This window comes from Rhododendron vialii, chromosome 9a (genome assembly GCF_030253575.1).
Source record: "Rhododendron vialii isolate Sample 1 chromosome 9a, ASM3025357v1".
NCBI lineage: Eukaryota > Viridiplantae > Streptophyta > Magnoliopsida > Ericales > Ericaceae > Rhododendron > Rhododendron vialii.
This window is the reverse complement of record NC_080565.1, coordinates 24,136,578-24,156,699: the sequence shown is the minus strand read 5'-3', so window position 1 is coordinate 24,156,699 and position 20,122 is coordinate 24,136,578. Positions and strand designations below refer to the sequence as shown.

Sequence of the window (20,122 nt, the reverse complement as noted above, 5' to 3'; positions counted from 1 at the left end):
CCCCTTTGCTTTGTCCAACCTCTTCTTGATCCCGTCAAGTATAGTTTTGTTGGACGCTTCTGCCTACCCATTACTCTGTGGGTAGGCTGAGGTCGAGTAATAATTCCTGATCCCATATTGGGCACAAAAGGCCTTGAACTTCTTCTGAAATTGGGACCCATTATCTGTAATCAACGAATAAGGGATCCCAAATCGAGTAATAATACTCTTCCACACAAACCTTTCTATCATAGGTTCAGTGATCTTAGCTAATGGCTCTGCCTCAATCCACTCAGTGAAATAATCTGTTGCTACCAACAAAAATTTCCTGTTCCCAGTTGCCTTGTGGAGTGGACCCACGATGTCCATCCCCCATTGTGCGAATGGCCAAGGACTTGTCAATGGCACCAGATCCTCGGCTGATGTTCGGATCATTGGTGAGAATTTTTGGCACTTCTCACATATCTTCACGTACACCTTTGTATCTTCTTGCATGTGCGGCCACCAATAACCTTGGGTGATGGCTCGATGGGCAATGGACTTGCCCCCAGCATGACTTCCACATGTTCCCTTGTGAATCTCATGGAGGAACTTCTGCACCATCTCGGGGTGCACACAGAGTAAGTACGGTCCAATGAAGGACTTCTTGTACAGCTTTCCTTCGAGTGACAGCCAAAATTGTGCAGATTTTGTCTTTATCATGTGAGCCTCTTTTTTATCCGTGGGGAGTGTCCCGAGAGCTTCACTATTGGATCCATCCAACTTGGTCCTTGGTTCACATCGAAGACCAATTCCACTCTCCTTTCAATGCTCGGCTTAGAAAGATAATCTACTGCCACCCTTCTCTTGAATTCTGTTGGCACAGCTGCGGCCAACCAAGCAAGGGAATCTGCATGGGCATTCTGCCCAGAACTTATTTGCTTAATGTACACCTTCTCAAAAGTGTCTAGTAGATCCTTGGCAGCCTCCATGTAGGCTGCCATTTTCTCATTCCGAGCCTCATACTCCCCGGACAACTGGTTCACCATGATTTGCGAATCATAGTATATTCGTATCCTTTTTACCTTCAGGGTTTTTGCACTTCTCAACCCTGCCAAGAGTGCCTCGTACTCTGACACATTGTTAGAAGCACTGAAACCCAGTCGAAGGGACAATTTCATCATTACTCCTTCGGGGGGGAGGGGGGTGGGGAAGCACAATCCCAATCCCTGATCCGGTATTGCATATGGAACCATCAATAAATAGTTTCCATTCTAAGGGATCCTGTTTGGCAGGTGCCTTACCCTTCCTGGTTGATGGCTCAACTGGCTGCTCCTTTCTCGTAGGAGGCTGTGGAGCCACTACAGGAGAAAACTCTGTTACAAAGTCTTCCAATACTTGCCCCTTTATTGCAGTGCGCGGCTGGTAGTCAATATCGTACTGACTCAACTCTACCATGTTGATATACATCCTGAGAAATCTGCCTTTCGTAGCAAAGATTCAACAGAAACTCAGTGTAAACCACAATTCTGTGACTTTGGAAATAATGGGGCAACTTCCTTGCTGCTGTCCTCAATGCCAGGACCAATTTATTTAGAGGCAGATATCTCATTTCTGCATCCAACAACATCTTGGTCACGTAGTAGGCAGGGATTTACTTGGATCCCTTGTCCCTCAGTAATACTGCACTATCAGCATGTTTAGAGATTGCTAAGTACAAAATTAAGGACTCACCCGGTTCAGGAGTAGACAAGAGTGGGGCCGCTGCCAAGTACTTTTTCAGGTTTTGGAACGCCTATTCGCATTCTGCTCCCCATTCGTCTCCTTCTCTTCTTTTAGCAACTAAAAAAAGGGCCGACACTTATCGCTGGACCGACTGATGAATCTATTAAGGGCTGCTGCCATTCCAGTTAGTCTTTGGACCTCCTTCATGGTCCTCAGACTTTGGAGCCTCTGCAAAGCTGTTATTTGGTCGGGATTTGCCTCTATCCCTCTTATGGTCACAAGGTGACCCAAGAACTGCCCTGAACTTACTCCGAACGCACACTTCGAGGTGTTGAGCTTCAGTTTGTACTCTCTCAGAATTTCGAAGGCTTCCTTCAAATCAGCTATGTGGTCCCGCCTCTCTTTGCTCTTGACCACCATATTATCTATGTACACCTCCATAGTTTTGCCGAGCAACTTCTTTTGCATAATTGTTGCCAACCTTTGGTATGTTGTACCAGCATTCCTCAAACCAAAAGGCATGACACTATAATAGTACAGCCCTCTTGGTGTGATAAAGGGAGTCTTCTCTTGATCGGGCCCGTACATAGCAATCTGATGATATCCTCGATATGCATCGAAGAAACTCATCTTCCCATACCCTGCTGTTGAATCCACCAATTGGTCTATCCTTGGGAGAGGGAAACTGTCCTTTGGACACGCCTTGTTCTAGTCGGTGAAGTCGACACAAACATGCCACTTTCCATTCTTCTTTTTCACTACCATAGTATTAGACAACCACTCAGGGTAGTAGACCTCTCGTATGGCCTTTGCTTCTAGCAAACGGTCAACCTCCTCGATAATAGCGTCTACGTGCTGTACGGCTGATCTTCTCTTTTTCTGCATCACGGGCTTATGTTGTGGATCCACATTCAAGTGGTGGCAAATCACGTTTGCATCCACCCCAGGCATCTCTTCGGGTACCCAAGCAAACACATCTACGTGCTCCTTGAGGAACCCGACCAACTCTTTCACTTCTTCCTTGTTCAGGTTTTCCCTAATCAGGAAATACCTTTCGGGATCAGTCTCGTTGATCTGAATCTTTTTCAAGCCTTCCACCACTTTCTCGGCGGGGTTCCCTCCGACATCCTCGATGGTCGTTTAGTCTGGAACCTTGATGGCTTGGACCAATTTTGCTTTGGGTGCCTTCTTGATAATAGAAACCAAACACTGCTGTGCAACCTTCTGGTTTCCTCTAATTCTTTCAATACCATTAGATCCAGGAAACTTTACCATCTGATGGTAAGTGGAGGAAACTGCCCTCATCTTGTGCAACCACGTTCTTTCTATAATCGCATTATAAGAAGACGGCACATCTACCACCAAGAATGTAGAGATCCGTATTTTTGAGGCCATATGTTTTTTTCCTTTTCCTTTTGTTAACGTACGGCCCGTCGAGATAGACGGTACGGATATTCGGTGTGACGTCTTTGTGGGAGGATATAAGGGTAATTGTGTGAGGGGTGCACGTGTGAGTGTGTGGTGCGAGAAGCGGGGGATTGCTCCCCACTTCTATAATTCTCCCCAGGAGAATTATTTCTCCATTCTTTTTTTTCTCTCTCACTCCCTCGGCAGTCTCTCTCTCCTCTCCTCCGAAAACTCTCTCCTCTCTTCTCTCTTCTCTCTTTGATCTCAACACCTTAGAGCGTGATTCCGGATGAAGTCCAAGAATTAAAGTTGTTGTACGGAGCACGGGCTTTCCGAATATCCAAGAAAAATCTTGATCGGACCGCGTGGGAGCTCGGTTGACTTGGTCAAAGGGTCGGGTTTTGCTCAAAACCCATGAGGTAGGGATTTCTTACTCTCGTTATGTGTTTATACGGTGTTTATGTACTTAGATCGTGCCTTGTTTCGTTGTTTGAGGTTGTTTCTTCCATTTCCGAGAATCTGCAGAACAGGGTCTTCGTTTTTGGGGTTTTATGCCTTCTTAAGCTCGGAATTAAATTTTGGTTCCTTCGTATGAAATAGAGTAGACTTAGAGCCCATTCTAATGCTGCTAGAATCACTCAAAACCGTTGAGAATTGAATTTATGGTGATTTTTAGAATACTGGTCTGCAATCTGTCTTGTTTTCTGGGTTTCAGCCCACTTCGAACGGCCATAACTTCCTCGTTCGATGTCCGTTTTATGCAAATTTTATATCGGTTCGAAGGCCTTGAAGTCAGATTTTATTTGCCACCAGAATCGTCTTAAAACTCTTGGTACACAAAAAGTTATGATCGTTTGAGTGGAGGTATCTCAATCTGTCATGCTGCATGACAGATTCGTGTAGCCTCGGTAAACCCCTGTTTAACCACCCTTGGAGTGCAGATTTGACTAGGGTTCCTTCGCGTCTTTCAAAGTTCATTCAATCGCGCAACTATTGGGACTGGAATCGCTAAAAAATATTAAGAACTCGATTTATAGTGATTTTTAGAAGATTGAACTGAAATCTGGAAATTTGGGCAGCGTACAGGGCTGCATTTTTTTTCATCGTTTGTTATAGCTAAATGACGCTATTGGTTATGGGTCCTTATGGGTTTTAAAGACTGGTAAGTTGGTGATCTTTTGGCGTTGGAATCATTGAAAAATATTGAATGTGGAATTTTTAATGAATTGTCGAACACTGACTGCTCTCTGGGACAGTTTTGGTCCGTTGCCGTTTGTCTGTTTTGACTCCCAATCACTTCTAACACCTTTTAAACATCGTTAAACCATCCATAAGCTTGATTACTCGAGTTCCTATGAGTTAATGATCATTCAAATTCCTTCGATACCCATTAAGCGTAATCTTAGTGTCGTTGTAAATGGAATATGTGATGTAAGGTTGTTTAGGAGTACCAAAAGCTAAGTGAGACGTTATGGGAAGTATAGTTGGTAGACGTGATTTTTTCTAGTGATCCGAGTGGTAGCATAGTAATGCGTGTCTGCATGATTCACTTATCCTTCAAACTCTTTTGGCGCTCGTTCCACGAGATCTAAGGAATCAATATTAGCGAGTAGTATGTTGTAGAGTCGCTATGGAGTCGGTACGATATTGTGATGTACTAAGAGAGAAAGGCGTGTACTGATTTGTCTGTCGATGTTCTGTTATGATTGATCGTTTGGAATACTTTGAAATGTGATTGTCGATGCGTGTTTGACCTATAAATCAGTTTGATTGACGTGCCTTATTGTGTCATGAGATTAGAGAAGTGTTTGTTGAATGAGTTGTATGATCGTTGGGATTTGAATGGTTGTAATTGAGAATTGGAATGAGGAAGTGACTGCAACGCAAGGGGTGGTATTGCAGAGACCCAAATAATGGGTGATGTTGACTGCAACGCAAGGGGTGGAAATGCAGACTACAACGCAAGGGGTGGAAATGCAGAGTGGTTGAGATTATGAGAAGTGTCGAAATGGTTGTGAACCTATTGTGAGTACGTTTGATTGATGTGATTTTAATAATATTTCTACATGACGTGTGAACGGTTAGGAATACTTACAAGCTGTTTGGAACTCTTTGGCCGTAGTCTGTCTTCCGTTGTGATAAACTCGTGTTTCTCATGTTCACTTGTTGAATTCTTTCACTCTTTGTGCATACTTCATCGCATTTTCATATAGCATGAGTATAGATTTTTCTACTGGGCTAGTATAGCTCAATCTATCATTTTTTAGGTACACTATAAGGATATAGTCTGGGAGGGTGTAAAGTGCATGCAGACATCAAGCTAAAGATATTTTCTGAAGTATTTGTCTTTCTTCATAAATCAACTGCACTATACTATTTTCTCTATTTTGGAATACTGTATCAATTGACAGATTTGTGAGATTCAAAAACAACTGTATTGTAATTTGGGGTATCGTATGTACTATTGTGAGGATTTGTATTTAAAATGGTATTGTTATTTATGTTAAAAATCGAGGGCATGACAAAGAAGTCGGTTCGTAGCATCACTGTTCCTGCTTGAACAGGTAGTGTTACTTTGCCCAATGGCCAAACTGCTCTAGCACTAAATCCGACCAAAGGAGTTATTGACTGCACCAGGTTTGCCTGTGTCAGTCCTAACTTCTTAAATGCATCATAGTACAGCACCTCCGTGTAGCTTCCCGAATCCACCAAGATTCTCTCCATGTCATACTCCCTAATTAGTAGGGTTATGACCAAAGCATCGTTATGGGGCACCTGGACTCTTCCAGGTCCTCATCCGTGAAGACTATGCCCTCGTTGCATAGTTCTTCGTCACGTAGCCCTCCTTGCATCTTTGTCCCCAATCCTTGTGATAACTACAATGCTGACTTGTAGCCCTCCTTGCATCTTTGTCCCCTTCCAACCTCGGGGGCCACTTGAAAAATGGGCGGTTCTTTATTCGATAAAGAACCTGGTATATTGGTTCTTTCTAAACCGTAGTTACTAAAAAGAAGGACTTGGGGTCCGGGGTATGTTTCTCCCTATACGGCTCTTTCTTAGCCTGCCCATAATCTTTCATTTCTGGGTAGGTTTTGGGTTCTGGCGTAACTACCTTCTTCGCAGGCCCCTTAGCTTGCTCGGCAACCACCTTGCCGTTAGGGATGGCAACAGGGAAGGTCGGGGGTGGATACCACTATCCCTGTCCCCAATCCCCGAACCCAAACTCCTCCTGATCCCCATCTTCGCCCCGATCCCCACCGGGGATTTATTTCTACCCTCCATTCCCGCCCTAAACGGGGAATCGGGGATCCCCACGGGGAATCGGGGATCCAAAGATTCCAAAACTTTTTAAGAAAATAGTCACCAGCCGTTAGAAAATACAAACCTTGAAACTAAATTCCAGAAAAGAAAAAAAAATCTAGGCTGCCATTACAATTTACAAACCAAATGCCGAGGAAAACAGCCACAGTTGCAACCATAGTGCCATTACAAACCAAATCGAAATAAAAAGAGTCACATATCTGCTACCGTAGTGTCATTATGGTAGCCATTACAAACCAAATTAAAACAGTCACAGCTGCTGCCATAGTGCATTACAAACCAAATTGAAATACAAACAGTTTCAAACAAACAAGAGCAGTAGCTAGAGCATTGGGAACTCTCAAAAACGGAGCACAAACAGTCGATTCCCAGCATATGCAGTTACTAAACTTGAAACTTGAAGTGCCTAGACAGTAGAAACAAGAGCATCAGTACTTGAATATACTAGCAGAATGAATGCCGAAAAAACATCTTAACTCATAGAAAATAAGTTGTCCTGTCTGATAATAAGTAGCAATTCTTCCAATTCAACAGTGCAGGCAAAAATATGGTCAGTGTTCAGAGTGGATGGTCACACATGGAAAATTGAAAATCTGATTGCCAAACTGACTGTATTGGGATAGGACAGATTAGTGATAAAAAATACGACAAAAAAACGAAATATGTTAACTCTCTAAGAGAGATAGTGCCATTTTTTTATATGGTATTTCAAACAGTCCTAATACTTAAAAATGGGTGGAAACATTTTTGTTAAGTCATTCAGATCGAAGTCTGGATTGCTTTATAAGTTACAATCATAATAAGGAACACCTTCTCATGTCAAGTAGCAATATTCAAGAAAAGTTTCACAGTTTGGAGCCCAACACTTAAAAGCTATGCTAATTTGTAAACAATAAGGATTACACCAGAATTAGAGAAACTGAGGTCACCTAAATCAAACTATTTATGGAAATCGTCATAGCCTTCAAAGAGGACCATAAACCACGACTTACTAGTTGTAACCCCATTACAAGAATCAATAACTACAACTCTTACTTGATCAATCAACACCAACATATGTTACACAACTTACACCAGACACACATTCCTCTACGTCCTTATCATCATCATTGATAGTTGGAAAAGGATTTCCCGGTATTGTTGCTTCACCTTAAAATATAAAAGAAAACGAGTGACATATACGATATTAGCAAATAGCAATTGGAAATAAAAGTATGACGAGAAATAACTAATAGGACAATCAAAAATTACCTCCATTCTCAAGGGCAGCCAACCAACTTTGAGTACACATTAATGCTTCCAAAGTCTTAGGATTAAGTCTATTTCGATTTGGAATAATCACTCTACCACCTGTGCTAAATGAGGACTCTGATGCAACAGTGGATACAGGCACGGCCAACACATCTCGAGCTATGGCTTGAAAAGTAGGGTACTTTAAGCCACTAGATTTCCACCAAGCTAATATATCAAAACTCTCATGTCTCGGTAGCAAATCATCCTCCAAATAATGATCCAATTCCAATTGCACATGTGCACATTTAGATTTCTTTTTCGTGTTAAGAAACAATTCAAAACCATCAAAATTATTCACCTCTGTGGTAGAGGCTGGTGGCTTGCTTGCAGATGCGCCATCATTCTTGTTTTTGCCTTCATAGATCGTAAGCAAATCAAAACAACGTCTCCTAATGCTCTCAATCATCTCATCACCACGCTCCCCATAAATACTTGAATAATAATACTCAATCAAGGACAGTTTGAATCTTGGGTCCAACACGGCTGCCACTCCTAAAAACCCATGACTATTCTCCCAATACTTGTTATATTTCTCAATCATTTTCAAGGCCATGTCCGACACCACAAAATTCTCACAAAGGACCCATTCCGACAATTTCATTTTGATCTCACACACACTTTTAAAAAATAAATTCAAAGTTGGATAACTAGTCCCACTAAACAACAAAGTGACCTCGTAAAATACTTTCAACCTCTCACATATATCCATGGCCATGTTCCAATCATCATCATTTGGGCAACATTTGTATTGGGGATCCTTGAGTCTTAAACGGCCAAAAGCACTCCTATATTTAATGGCGGTTAAAAGCATCAAATAGGTCGAATTCCACCTAGTGGGACAGTCAAGAGACAACTTTTTACCACAAAAAACTCTCAATTGGCGAGCTGCATCTTCAAATTTCTCCTCTCTTTTTGGAGTTGCTGTCCAATAAGCAACACTATCTCTAACCTTCTCAATCGAAGACTTAATGACATCTAAACCATCCTTCACAATCAAGTTAAGAATATGGGCAGCACACCGCACATGAAAGAAACTCTTAAACCACATATGATCACTTCCAAATTTTTCCAACAAAAGATTAATCATAGCATCATTGGTAGAACAATTGTCAACTGTCAAAGTAGATAACTTTCTATCAATATTCCACTCCAAAAATGTATCCATCATAACCTCAGACAATACCTCCGCCGTGTGTGGACAAGGCACATACGCAAACCTAAATAGAACAATTACTATAATCATTGAAAGAAGTAAAATATATTTATAAAATTCCAAGACTCAAAAAGTAGCATAAAATTAATGTACGAACTGTAATGAGCATTAAGAAATGTATTACCTAATAATGCGGCTTTGCAATTTCCAAGAATCATCGATCCAATGTGCCGTGATGACCATAAAGCCTCTTTTTTGATTGCTAGCTGTCCGTTGTGAAGGAAACTCTACTTTGGTTTCTTTCCAAAAGCCTCATTGTCTTCATCCTCTCAACTTCATATATCATCAAAATATCCTTCTTGATAGTATTTCGACAAACCACATGAAACAACGGTTGTAGAGCATAACAAAATCTCTTAAACCCACGATGTTCCACTATGCTAAGAGGGTATTCATGCATTATTATCATGTGAGCTAGTTGATTCCTAGCATGATCTGGATTGAAGGCATAAGCTTGGAGTGTGCTACTTTTTCCCGCCCCCATCATAACACTAGGTGTTAAAAATGTTTGCTTACTATCAACCATTTTTTTTTTCAAACAAGAGTTCGAGTGATCTTTCAAATGTATTGTTCCACTCTTAGATTCCGCACATAACTTTTTATTACAATACAAACACCTTGCTTTATATTGCGCCTTACCCCCCATTGTAACTTTGATCTTTTGAAAATTCTGCCATTGGACACTCCTTAAGTTACTTGTATCCACCACTTCATCACCTTCAGAATTATACTCAACTTGACCAATAACAGGAATTGATGACTCTGTTTCTGGTTCTGTTTCAGCTTGTGAGCTACCAAGTGTTGGTGGTCGCATTTCATTCTATTCCACTTGAGCTGACAGCGAGCGAGTTTCCCGAAGTGGTAGACTACAAGACAACATACATTACATTCAAAAATTATATCTAACACCATGCCATAACTTCTCACAGAAACTATAAATTAGAGAGAGAAAAATGGTGAATGACCCATTTGGCCATCTAGTTTACTTATGGAAATATTTAGAGCTCTTTGGAGATTTCGGAATAGATGAACATGTCCAACTACTGCACATCAGAATGCTGCTTTTTTCTTGAAACCTACTTAGTTTCTTGGCTGATGACTTCCACTGCCTTGTTTGTTTGGTACTAATATTGAATTGATACATATATAAAATTCATTCAACAATACATCAACTGTTCAAACTAACATCGATCAATGTTTTCATCTTTTTTTCTTCGGCTCCATTTACCCAGTGGGTTAATGCCATCAAACTACAAAGAATTGAACATGTTGTATGGAAAGTACAGAGACCAACGTTTGTTCGTGGTTCCCCTTACCATTTTTCCAACTCTAGCTATTTTTTGTATTTCAAATCAGGAAAAGGAATTCGGATCAAAAAAAAAAATCAGGAAAAGGAATGAGAGTCAAGATCGAGAGAGATACCTTGATGATGGAGGGGATCTTAAGTGTGTCGATTTCTTCTCCATAACAGGAAACCTGGAAAAAGAACACGAGCAAGAATGAGAGTCAAGATCGATCGATCAAGAGAGAGAGAGAGATGGGTATCATTACGAGTCCAAAATACCAGTTCTTGTGTGCTCTTCTGTTTCTCCTTTCACTTCAAACCGAAGTTTTCAGCACCTAATACCAGGTTGGGGTTGGATTTCTATATCAGTGTTCAGTCAAGAATCAAGATTCAGTAGAGAGAGAGAGAGAGAGAGAGAGAGAGAGAGAGAGAGAGATTACCGGAGTTGAGAGGAGTAGCCAAGTTGGGAACTGGATGGAGAGTGGCGACTACCGACTGGGAAGTGGGAAATGGGAAGGAAACCCTAACTTATGTATATGTATACTAGGTTAGTGGGGTCAGGGGTGGGGATCGGGGAACCTTAAGTTAATAAGTTATGTATATATAAATATAATATAATTGTTATATATAGGAGGCTACCGGGGCGGGGATGGGGCGGGGCAGGGCGGGGATGAGGCGGGTACTAACTCATATCCACCCCCTACCCGTTCCCCACTTTTTTTAAAAAATTATCCCCATACCCTACCCGATCCCTAAATAATCCCCGAATCCCCTACCCATTTGAGGCGGGGAATAGGGCGGGGCGGGGCGGCCGAAATTGCCATCCCTACTTGCCGTCTTCCCGGAGTAGGTCATCCTTGTTCCTGGCATGCTGCTCTATCCGTTCCATTAGCTTTGCCAGTGTTCCAACTTGACTCATGTTCAATGACTTACACAGCTCCCCCCGAACAGGCAACCTGGTCTTGAACGTGGTTATTTCGTACTCCTCACTGCAACTTTCAATCTCGTTAAAGTCTCCCAATAATTTTTCGCATAGTCCCTGATCGGCTCGTCCTCTTCTTGCTTCATAACGGAGAGGCTCTTAAAAGTCTTTGGTGCTCTTCTGCTCATCAGGAACCGAGCAGTGAATTCCTCGGCCAGTTGCCTCTATCCTCGTATGGTGTTCGGCCCTAGCTTATGGAACCAGGACAAAGCCACTTTTCCCAAACTCGATGGGAACATTTTGCGCATGATTGCATCATCCCCGTTGTGCATAAACATTGCCTGCTGATAATGCTGAATGTGTGCCACGGGATCAATATTCGTTTCGTAGAGGATGAACGCTCTGTGCTTCACCCTACTCGGCAACCTTGCCTCTTGTAACCTCCTTGCAAATGGGGAGGATGCTATATTGCTGAGGGCCTTTCATGCTGCTTCTCATGCAGACATGGTCCCCTCCTCGTGTTCCTTCATTTTATTGGGAGCGTTCCTTTCCCAATCGGAATCAGGTCTCTCGTACCTATCCCTGTGGTGTTTCCTAGTCTCTCCCTCCTCAGGGGTGAGACTCCAGCTTTTGCTCCTTCTTTTTCTAGAAGAAGCCCTTCGCCATTCTGGAGTTCGGCTTTTACTTCGGCTTTTTCTTTTTCGTGGAGAAGCTTTATTCCTCTTGGGAGTAAGACTTCTTGTAACGCCCCTAATTTTGGGAACGTTAAATAAACATTTTCATTGGAAACTTAAATAGAGTCTGGCTCATTATTACATCATAACTCTCACAAGAGTACTTTTGTTATAACACGGAAGGGGAAACTAAGGTTCCTATCTACTGCTCTGCCAGCTCCTCCATCCTAGCCAGCTCCTTGGCTCCAAAAGCTTCCAAGGTGTAGAGTTCACCATGTTCATTTACAAGGTCTGACACATTATACTAGCGTCGCCACCAATATAATATGTCAGGGTCACCAAAGGTAATACCATGAGCTACAAAAGCTCAATAGAATAATCCATACCCACAAACCCTTAACTTACAAACAATAGATCTGAAAATTAACGATTTCTAGATGGTACATGCATATTTGACAAAATAGCTAACAATGACACATCCACATTCACTATCCAAACTAAAGTTGGTGTCCATGGTTTTCTGAGTTTCTCCTATGCGACATTTCGTAGACTGTCTCACTGGTTTCACCTTTCATTTACCAAATCAACATTTCCAAAATCATTTTTAACACACCCAACCTCAGTTCCACCATTTCGGTCTCCCGAGTATCCTCACAATGATTCCGCCATCCCGGGTTCCCATTAGCACACAAAACTTTGCATTGGCTCCTCTCTGCGGATAACCAAGCTACACACCCAACCTTGGTTCCGCCGTTTCGGTCTCTTGAGTATCCTCACAATGGTTCCGTCGTCCCGGGTTCCCATTGGCGCACACGCACACACACACACACACACACACACACACACACCCCACACAATGGGCTATCATGTCCGGCCATATTGTGGTTTTTAAACCATTTCTCTTTTTCAAAACACATCTTTTCATTAACCATACCCTAGGTGTCATGTTTCTACTTTCTCGATTTTTGTGTCTCGTTTTCATACAAAGACTCCGCGGTAGGACTTTTCACGTAGGTAATCATAAATCATTCATTGTAATCTTGAAACTAAACTAGCAAGATTATCCAACTCTATATTACTTTATCATGCTCACACTCACGGAATCACATTCAAACAAGTACCACATACTTAAAGCATAGTGTCACATGGATGGACACCTTTGAAGTGGAAACCACTTATGCTTTATCACGCATCAAACAAAAATCCTAGTAAACATATATACATGCTCATAACCATCCTAAGATCAAAATACAAATATTTCCAATCAAACGATAAATTCCTATCTTTCAAAATCCGTTCTTTCCTCCTTTCTGGGAAGTTCAAAACAACATATGTTTATTGGAGTAAAAGTCGGTTATTCCACATATTCATACCTCTATTAGCATAGATAAGTTTATTAACTAACATGCATTTCAAACGTACAAGCAATATACAACTTATAGTTATACTTAGAGAAGTGAGTAAGGATAATCTACTTTATTTCAAACATACGATATACTTATACTTTGGGATAATGGACAAGGAACTCTACCATTCTTCTTGGCGGTAGGGCGGCTATGAACAAGTAAGTTGACGATCGAACGAAGTAACTTCCTATGGAAAGCTTCGGTAGCTTCGAAAGAGAAAAGGTTTCTCTTGAAACTAGTTCTTGACTAACTACTAATCTTTTTGGATCGAAAGGGTGGTCGAGTGGCGGTCTTAGATGAGTTTCTTGAAGAACTTCAAGAAGAACTCAAGAACAGAGGAAGAACAAGCAATAACAAGGCAAAAACACAAGAATTTCTAGAGAGAGAAGTTGAAGGATGGAAGGTGGGAGTTGAATGGCAAGTGAGGGGTGCTATTTATAGCAAAATGTTGGGCTCCCTCTCCCCCACTATGCCAACCCCCCCCCTCTTTTCTCTCATTTTTTTGTTCCATTGAGTTGTCAAATCTCACCTTTAAACATGTCCAAGCCATGTCAATCCAATCTAGGTGTAAGAACATGTTATCATGAAGGGTTTTGGCCTTGTCTTGTCCTAGGAGGGTTTACTTGCAAGGAAAAAGAAAATGATTAGCTAGGTTTATGATTATGGTAAGGCTTGCATGCATGGCAAGTCTAGGTCTTGTCAAATCTATGTATTCATTGGCAAGTCTTATTCCTTTTACTCAAAGGATAGAAATTACCCTACAAACTATTGCGCAATGGTTAAAGAGGAAATGATGAGAAGGAATATTTTTGGAAGAAATATCTTTTTGAAAGTGACCTTTCAATTAAGAGAAAGAGCAATCCACTTTCTAGGAAAGTGATTTGATTAAGAAAGCACAATGATGAGTGGGAAAAATGACAAGTCAATGAAAAGTGAAATGATTAAAGGGTTGGCTTTTGAAAGTGACTTGTCAATGCAAAAGAATGAATAAGGCTTCCAAGTAGCCTTTCTAGGAATTTTTTAGGGTGATATACATACATATATGTATATATGTATATGTATGTCAAGGTTACTTATAGGAATGAGAAAGGAAGTAATGATGAATTATGGGCTACTTGATGTGACAATATATAATCATGGTTATTTGGAAGAACAAACTTGGTCTTGGTCTTGATTAGACAAGTCCATGGTAACATTATTTTCTAGACAATAGGAAGTCTTATTTCTATTACTCAAAGGATAAAAATTACCCTAAGAACTATTATCCAATGGGTAGAAGGTAATGATGATAAGTAAGGTCTTGAAATGACTAGTCATGAAGTATAATGATTACTTCCCTAGGTCTAAAAGATTTATAAGGTTCAAGGAGGGTTGAATGATTCATCTAGGGTTAGGAGAATGTAACTAGGTTGAATTGGTACTTAGATTTCTCTAACTAATCGGTTGGAAGCTAATTCTACTTGCCAAATAGGTTTTCTAGCTAAGAAAGATTTTATTTTACTCATTAGGAAAATATACAAGTGCTTTTATAAGCATATTTGTCTTTATAAAAAGGACTAAATTGTCCGGTGCGAAAAGATATAATTTTATAAGTCTTAAATCTAATTATGATGGATTATTAGAAATTAAAAGGAATCTTAAAAGCAAATTTCAAGTAATTAAAATAAAATTCAAATATCTAACGAAATTTTTATTTACCAAAAATCAGGGTCGTTACACTTCTGCTTCTGCTCCTTCTGTCTCATGAAAGAGCCTTCTTGTATTTCACCATAGCATGTCTGTCTCCCCTGGAATTTCTTCGTGAAAGTCCAGAGTCCTTAGGATGTTCTCGGATCCGTTCCAACTCTCGAATCTCGTGCTTTCATTTCTTGATCAAACGAGCAAACTCCTCGATTTCCTGCCTCTTTTTGTCGAGGATATCTTTACTGTTGTGCATGCTTCGTGAGTGTGCAACTGATTCCCTTTCACGGCGGGATTTACTCCTCCGTGTGGACTCCGTGGTCGTCCTGCCCTCCCTATTCTTGGAGCCATCCAGGACGGTCATGGGGTTACCCTTGCTTTTTGCCTTCCTCCCATGTCTGCCTTTAGGCTTTCTCGGAGCCCCTGGTGGGGATTTATCACCGCCCCCGCCTAGCAGATTCTTTGGGTCGAGCAGTGTCGTTGGATTTTCTTCCACCATGGTCGTTTTTCAAAGAGAACTCTTTCGTATCCCACAGACGGCGCCAATTGTAAGTGGAGAAAAACGAAATAGGCTTTGAAACAGCACAAGAGTGTAACGGCTTCTCGTGCCTCTTCATCGGAACCCTAGCACGTCGTCGGGAACCTAATCTGCAAAACAGAGAAGGGGTGAGCGCACATTTGCCTCTCGTGGCAAAGGCCCTCCGATGACTAAGTTAGTATCACGTACTAGCAATAAACCCTAATTATTAGTAGGAAACTCGTATAATGCAAAGTGTTGTGTATTGCGTACCCTTTACCTCTAGGTTTACCTCGTATTTATAGATTCATAGATGCTTGCTGCCCAAGCATCTCTGTTGCCCTTGGATTCCTATCTCATATAGGAAACCCATGATATCTTGAATTCTCGTTCCCTTATCAGTTCATTACCTTAGTCCTTTTAGGACTCTTTTCCATAACTGGCCGAACATCCCATTCTCGTTGGGTATCTTTTCCAGATCCTACATTTTCGGGATCTCATTCCTTAACGAAATACCACTGTTTCTGGAACCTTCCAGAGTGTTCCTTGCACTTGAGGCTGCTTTCCCCAGATTTCTTCTCCTATTCGGCCTTCTCATTGCCGAACAGACTTCTTGGACCAATGACTTCATATGTCACTGGTTTTTTTATCTAACCCTTGGACCAATAACTTCTCATGTTCACTGGTCCAAGGCCCTGCACAGACTTCCTGGATTATTGACTTCTAATGTCACTGGTCCCTGTCGCCGACCACCGTATTGCACGGCGACCATCCCTATTGTATCTATACCATGGTCCCACGTACCACGTGTTCGGGCCCTCTTTGAGCCTGTTCGGGAATATCTCCCTACACTTGGTTTATGAAGTGGAACCAAACGAACATGATCAATCTATATGGCAATGCCCCGTTTGAGAGGTGTCTACAATATAAACTGGATCCTAGTTTTAGAAGTTCCACACGAGTTCATAGTCATTCTATATTCTGAAACCATCATTCTTGTGTGAGAGACAGACAGAGGTTCATTCAGTTCGCCAAGGCGGCTTTCTGGTGGTGTTCCGATAGTCGTGGTCTAGCCATTCTATTCTTGAAGATAGACGCCGGTGAACCTCCAACACCCAATAGTGAGACGGTGAATCTGTTTTAAGGAGACTGATTCGAGGCTCGATTCAGTATTACATATTTCAGTATTTTTTTTGTTCTGTTCATGCAACTTGCAATATGTAATTTGTTTATATTGTTAATGGAATGTGTAATCTGGAATTCGTCAATAACTTTGTAATTTTTCCCCAACAATTTGTAATGGAAAATCTTAAACGAACTTAGAAAGAAAGGAAACACAACCTAGGTAATCTGCCAAAGAAAGGATAAGGAAAGGCAATACTTGTCAATCAAGCCTAAATTAAAGAAAATAAGAAAATAACTAAAAACGGATACTCAAATCTTGAAACTAGAATAAAAAACATAATTAGTAGTAAAAACCTAGGGCAAAACGAAATTGTCTTGACCAAGTAATTTTTTTTTTGAACAGCAAATTTTTTTATTAATCTTTGAGAGAGATACAAAGACTAAAAGGGGCAAGAAAAAGGCAAGAAAAGCCCATTCGAGACCCAATCGCTTGATTGGCAAGAAACCAACCAAGGAGAAACCCCAAGGGACAAAGCCCAACACCTAAGAGGCCAAAAGCCTAGATCAAACAATGAGCACAATTGGGTCATAGCCCAACACCTAAAAAAGGCCTAGAAGCCCAAATAAAGGGACAAAGCCCAACATATTAAGCCCATTAAAACAAACCCTAACCCTAATCCAAACCAACACCCAACCCACGGCTCCTCCCTGCCGTGCACCACCACCTGAGCAGCTGGCCAAAGCGACCTGCCGCTGCCTCCTCACTTCACCGTTAGGCAAGAAGACCGAATCAACCTCAACAGGAGAGATCGATGGAGGAGAACAACCTTGCCGAGCCCCGAAGAAATGAAACCTGGCCATTAAGCAGAATCGGCAAAACCCAACAGAAACGCCGACGGTCATCCCATCGAGACAAAAAGCAAAACCAGTAGCAGCGAGAGCAGAAAGGACGGAAGCAGTTGAGGCGGAACAGATAGGGAGAGAGGGAGGATCTGGAGAAGCCGCCGGAGCCGACGCCGCTGTGAAGCACCAAGGCCGCTGTGAAGCACTAAGACCGCTGTGAACCCGTCGTATGTCGCCGGTCCCAAAAATAATCGAAGAGTTGCCGGCAAAAGAGCTCAGCCACAGAGATCCACCACACCCACGCTCACCTGCAAAATAAAAAAGAGGAAGAAGAGGAGAGAAAGAAACGGGAGAAGAGAGAAGGGGAGTCTGGGGGAGAAGCCCGGCGGGAGGAGGGAGGCACCTCCGCCCCCAGGCGGCAGATTTGAAGAAGGGCGAGAGTAGGTTAGAGAGAGGCGGTAGAACTTTTAGAGGGAGAAGGGGTATTGAAAAAGTCAATAATGGCACATGCCTTGACCAAGTAATTGACCGTTTAATTGTTCTCTAAGACGCAAAATCAAGAATTTGGAGGCCCAAATGATGTCGAACACCCGAAAAGAGCTTACATGCATCATGGCAAAGCGATGGGGAAAATGACGGTCAAAGACGTGTTTTGATAATTAATATCCGCCAAGGACATTTTCAGCATTAATAAATATTCTTAGCTTGTCCTTGGCGGGTATTAATTATCAAAATATGTCTTGAACTGTCATTTTCCCAAAGCGAGGAGCCTTGTAAATTGGGCCATTTCGCATCGACCATGGGATTTTTGGACTGATCCGCCAACGTCGGGTCTTGCCTCTACTAGTGTTGCTTTGGGTTGTTCCGCTCAAGCATGTCCATGTAATCAAGTGTGATCACATCAACATTAGCAAGTGAAGAGTTGGTCCATTATAAGTTGTAGAGGCGAAAGAAGAAGGGTTTTCGCATATTTGCAAGACGATTTAGAGTGCTTTTAAAGATTGGATACAGTAATGTACACTGTTTTACGCCTCAACATGTTGTTTTTTATAATTCTATTTACTATTCTGATACGTTTAGGGCCTTTGTATGACCAAACCACTACTACCTCTTTAATGGTATTGTTAATTAATCTGATTTCTATAAATAAAATATAAAAATTTCAAAGGCTTCCGCCTTAATGCCTAGAGGCTTAGGCCGCCTCGCCTCATAAAAGGTCAACCGCCTCGTCTTGGTGTTTTCGCCTTCGAAAATTTTGATGGCCAATGGTCTTTTGATTGGCAAATGGGATTTTCTTCCATTGGTTTAGGCGTTCAGTATGGCCTCTGTTGGAGGTCTCAACACACAATGTGCATTTGCTGGTAATAGTGACAAGACATTAGTTTTTTTTTTTATCAAACTTGGTGTACGCTACGTTGAAAGGTGGTATACGCAATGTTTGACTTTTCTAAAATAGTTTGACTTTTTCTTAAATCAGCGTACGGGATCTTAGACTATTCAAAAGCAATATATTGGTCAAACACTCCATGGGACCATTTTCTTTGTTTAGACGCTTTTTCGAGAAAATGTTATTCGAGCAGAATCCCTGGTAGTATTGGGATTCTTTTCATCATAGGGGAGACATTCGACCCATTGCTTAAGGAATCATATCAGCGTCGTTCCCATACGATGCACAGAACATTAACTCAAAAGTTAACTTCAATATTTTTGTCATGGGACGCTAGTATTGTGTCCGTTCAATACACGCAACAACAACAAAATTGAGTGTTGTTTTTTGTATCGAACGGAAACAACGCTAGTAAAGAAAGAAAAAGGGAGACAAACTTCAAAGGGAAATACCTAGAAGGTGGCTCATTTTTTTTCCCCCACTGTGAAAAAGTGTCGTACGTTCTTCAAATTTGGACCCCTTATTTATCTTGTTATTGCAATTTGCAAGTCTTAAATCCTTGTGTTTCTTCTGGCCTCTATGCCATTAAAATTAAAAAAAAGAGAGGAAATTTAGAGAGGTCGATCAGTTTAAATTAAATGCCCTTTTGTTTTGCCGACTTATTTTTTGATTGCAATGTACGTAATATATGGTGTGGTGTATGAGAGTTTAACATTGTATTTTGTAGGATATAGAAGAGAAGAGATTAGAAAGATGGGTCCAAATTGGGCAGTTGAGGTAAACTCTTTGAAGATTATTGCTGCATTCAAGGGCATATAAGACCTCAATGTAGGAAGTTGCATGCATGTGCAATTACTTAATTCACACACGCTTGTAGCACATTCTCATTGATGAAGCGGTTTTTGGTCACCTCCGGAGGAGGTGCTCCTCAACCGTCCACCTAGTCCTTCAGCGGATGAAACGGCTTCCCGCATGCTCGATTAACGACCTGCAATACAAAACAAAAAAGCTATGGGCACCAGCGTGGCTGTCGCCATCACCCCTCCGATGCCTAAGTCAGTCGATCTGCTTTAGAAGAGAGTATCGACTGAGTATGAGTTCTGTAGTATTTTGCATTGCGTACCTTTGTGAGGTGGAGGTGTGATCTTTATATAGGCATTTTGGGAGGAATCCCTTGGGACCGGGACTCTTAAGTCTCATCCGATCGTGGCGGGTATAAATAGGTGTTGGAGTGTCCTCCTTACCTTAGGAATCCCCTAATTCTTATCAGGTTTGAGGAGTCCCTTCACCTTTGGACTCTTGTGCCTGCTTATTAGGTTAAGAATCCTTGCGATGCTGGGACCTCTTGGACTTATCCGCACATGAC

General features: G+C 41.6%; 2 long non-coding RNA genes across 2 annotated transcripts; one reads left to right on the top strand and one right to left on the bottom strand.

The window, feature by feature from the left end:
- Positions 1–3,053: 3,053 nt before the first annotated feature.
- LOC131300075 (uncharacterized) lies at positions 3,054–5,589 on the top strand. The gene is made up of 2 exons (XR_009190862.1): positions 3,054–3,509; positions 5,358–5,589. It is a non-coding gene; the product is annotated as an uncharacterized LOC131300075 (long non-coding RNA).
- A 903-nt stretch (positions 5,590–6,492) lies between these two features.
- Positions 6,493–7,802, bottom strand: LOC131300074 (uncharacterized). The gene is made up of 3 exons (XR_009190861.1): positions 7,663–7,802; positions 7,447–7,560; positions 6,493–6,817 (listed from the first exon to the last, which is right to left on the bottom strand). It is a non-coding gene; the product is annotated as an uncharacterized LOC131300074 (long non-coding RNA).
- Between the last annotated feature and the right edge of the window lie 12,320 nt (positions 7,803–20,122).